Below are 3,895 nucleotides of genomic sequence, written 5' to 3'. Positions count from 1 at the left end.
CTGGAACTCCCTTTGTAGACCAGGCTGGTCTCGAACTCACAGAGATCCGCCTGCCTCTGCCTCCCGAGTGCTGGGATTACAGGCATGCGCCACCACCGCCCGGCTCTACTTTAGTTGATTTTAGACTCTGGGAAATGTTTCAAAACTAGTATAGAAAAGTCAGTTGTGGTGGTGCACACCCTTAATCTCAGCATTTGTGAAGCAGAGGCCATCCTGGTCTACATATCAAGTTTCTGTTCAGCCAGGGCAAACAGGGTTTAATTTTTTTTTATCTTTAAATTTTCATTTATTATTTTTGGGGGCAGGGAGGGCTTGCATGCCATGTGTACATGCGTGTGGAGGTCAGAGTACATTTGTGCCGTGGGTTCTCTCTTATTTACGGGTTTCTGGGGATTGAACCGTTTGTTGCCTGGCCTGTTTGGCAAGCACCTTTACCCAATGAGCCATCTGGTCAGCCCAAGATTTAACCAGTTTTTTTCCTGCTTCAGGACCTACTCTAGCCCCACATTGGAAGTCGCTGTGTGCCGTAGTCTCCTCTGGTCTTGGCGGCTCTTCCATCTCCTTTTGTGTGTGATGATGTGACAGCTTTGAGGATTGGTCGGGTGTCTCGAGGATGGTTCTCACGCTCTGTCTGTATTATTTCTCTAGTGGACAGGTGTTATGGGAATATCTGAGGGAATATCACCTAAGTGAAGGCCCTCCTTGTCATACCCTCCCGGAAGAAGGATGTAACGTCCACGAGACATCATTGGTAATACTAACCCTAGCCTTGTGTTAAGACAGCAGCTGTTGGGCTGGAGAGATGGCTCAGTGGTTAAGAGCATCGCCTGCTCTTCCAAAGGTCCTGAGTTCAATACCCAGCAACCACATGGTGGCTCACAACCATCTGTAATTAGGTCTGGTGCCCTCTTCTGGTCTGCAGACACACACACAGACAGAATATTGTATACATAATAAATAAATAAAATATTTAAAAAAAAAAGACAGCAGCTGTTGAGGGGCTTTCGCTATAAGGGAACTGTTCCATTTTCTAAAGCCTGTCATTTGGAGTCATGTCATGAAGCTCTGCTGTGCTTAAGTGGAGCAGGGGTGCGGTGACGGTGATGATGATGGTGATGATGATGATGGTGATGACGATGATGGTGGTGATGGTGATGGCTATAGCTTGCTGATGAGCAAGGTTATGTGACATGGTCCAGTTAGGAAGCAGACTCCTCGGCCCAACATCTGTGCCTAGTGGTCCTTTCTGGAAGCCTTTGATACTTGCACAGAATGACAGACAAGTCCCTGAGCTTGTGGTGGTCAAAGCCTGGCCTCTAGTCTTCTAAAGCATGGCTTGCCCTGCTTATTTCCAAATACGGCTGTATCCTAATGCTTGTTTTCATTTTCCCAACTCCTCTGCTTCTCTTCTGACTTCTCCCCTGTCTGTTCTCGCCGGCTTGCTCGCTAGGTCCTTGCTTCTATAGAGACCCTCCAGGTAAACATTCCCTCCACCCTCCCTGCCTGCTGAGGTGGTACCTCTTCCCCTCTCCAGGACAAGCTCTTACTAGGCCTAGATCCCATCCTCCCGGCTTTCTCCAAGACCACGCCCCAGCACTGTCCCCTCTTGTACCCAGTTGATTGACCTACATAGGCTCTCTTTGGCCAGGCCTCAACCACCAGCCAGCACAGAATCTCTCTTTTCATTTTGGCCTTCTTGAAATAGTAGGTTTCACTCTCTCTCTCTCTCTCTCTCCATTGTCAGCTAGGGCCACCGAGATCACAGGGAGAGATGTTTCACAATGCAGTTTGCCTGCACAGGCCCCCATGGAGAGCCTCTCTAATAGGGAAATGAACGTCCAAACGTCCATCTCTTGGGAAGGGTCCAAGATGATGAATGAGTGCCCGTAAAGACCGCTCCAGAGGATGAAACAGAGTGCAGAACCATCAGAGAGAGCTCTCCAGAGAAGCCCCCAGCCTTAGTTGAAGGAGAGGGGTCGAGAAGTGAGGCTGCTCTCCCCATGCCTCACCTCTGGGAGTAGCTTGGAGAAGGTGCAGGAAAGACAGCAAGTCCCTTCCCAAACCTGGAGTCTGAGCCACCTTTCCTGCCCTCCCTCCCCCAGAGCTGTCTACCCAGAGGACAGCCAATTTAATCACCGAGCGTTCAACCTCCAAGATGGTTCTGCCTTCCGCTGACCGAAGCAGCTGGTGTGATTCACCACCCCACAGGCTCAGCCTCACTGCATCTTGCCATGCTGATGGGGGTGTGAGTGTGCCCTCTCCATCAGTGGAGCAGAAGGGAACTCCCAGCCAGGCCTTGGGGCACTCCTTGGCTCCTTCACTCAGAGACTCTGTCTTCCATACCCCAGTACACGGGAGCTGGCTTCTGTTTGCTCTTCCCCATCTGCTGGCTTCTTTCTTGGATCCTATAGTGACACCGTACCCATAGGCACCTTGGCACAGGCCTGGGCTTTGGAATTTAGCTTATGTTAGATGGGTTTTCTCGAGGACTGAGTGGCAATTAGTCTTGGCTCTCAGCGGGCTCACCTGTGTGCACAGACCTTGACCAATTCTACGTAGAGGGGGTTGGGTCTATTTGCCTATGCAGTCAACAACTATTTGTGGAAGTCTTTGAATTCCCATGATAGGGAGTGGGGCTACAACGATGGGCAGAATGCCATGCTTGCTAAGAGTTTGCAGGTGTGTCTGGAATAATAAACCAATAACTTTACATCGGAGACTACCAACAATGAGTGCAAGGGAGAAAAATGCACACATGTACCATGCCATCCATGGCCTTGGGTAGCGTCTCCTGAGGAAGTGACAGTTTAGCCAGGATCTGAAGTACAAGTAGGAATGAGGAGGAGAAAATCTTCCCAGCAGAGAATAAATAGCACGTGGGAAGGCTGAGAGGCTGGCCAGCTGGCTGGAGGGCAGAGAGCAAGGGCAAGTGAGATGAGAAAAGGCTGAGGTGGTAGTGCCATCCCAAGGGCAATGGAAGGGAAGCCACGGATCAAATTGTATTCGAGAAACTTCTGACTGCAGTTTAGACAGGGGGCTGGTGCTCTCGTGGGGTGAAGAAGTTAGCTAGCAGGTAACAGCTGCCCAAAGGGGTATGAGGGCAGGGGCATGTTCCAGTTGCTTGCCCTTGTCTTCCCTGTCCAGAGATGGCCCGTCTTATGTGGGCAATGTTCGCGCTGCAGCAGACAATCCCGTGGAAGGCCCAGGTGTGGTGGGGGTTTGATAGTTAGGTTGGCGCCAGGGCCGGTCTTTGGTAAGGAATCAGGACCTGGTGTGTTGAAGGGGACTGAAGAGACTGCCTTTAGCCAAGCTTAAGGAAGCCTCTTAAATTTTGCTAACCCGCTATGTCAGAGACGTGCAAGTCTTTCTTTACCCAGGAAAGAGTCAAGGCAGCAGCTTTGGACTGTAGGAACCTCCCTGCTATGTTAGCCTCCAGGATTTTAATGGGGTTGTTACTCTAAGGCCACCAAGCCATACAGTACGCAGAAGACGAAGGTGGGCTTTTAAGGGGGAAGGGGGAGCAAGACGTGTTCCTACCGTCTCAAACTCTGGGGACCTGAGCTCTAATCTGAGTATGTGACCTTGGTCATATCATTTACCCCTTCTGGGGGGCTTGGGTTCCCCCATCTGCAAACTAGAGGTGGCCAAAAAAGTCCCTGCCAGCTGCCACTTCAAGTCCAGCAGGCGGGACATCCCGCCCGAGGCGCAGCGCCAAGCCTGGCAGGGCGCGCGGGTGCGGGGTCGACCTAGGAGAGGAGGGGGCTGCGGGAAGAAGCGGCGACTGCGCGGCAGCGCGCGCACGGTGGTGGGGGCCGGGAGGGGGGCGCTGCACGCGTTGCCGCGCCCCCGGCTCCAGGCGGGCGGTGGCGACGGCGGCGGCCCGGGGGCCACGAGG

This window comes from Microtus ochrogaster, chromosome 22 (assembly GCF_000317375.1).
Source record: "Microtus ochrogaster isolate Prairie Vole_2 chromosome 22, MicOch1.0, whole genome shotgun sequence".
Lineage (NCBI taxonomy): Eukaryota > Metazoa > Chordata > Mammalia > Rodentia > Cricetidae > Microtus > Microtus ochrogaster.
Note: the sequence above shows the minus strand (reverse complement) of the source record.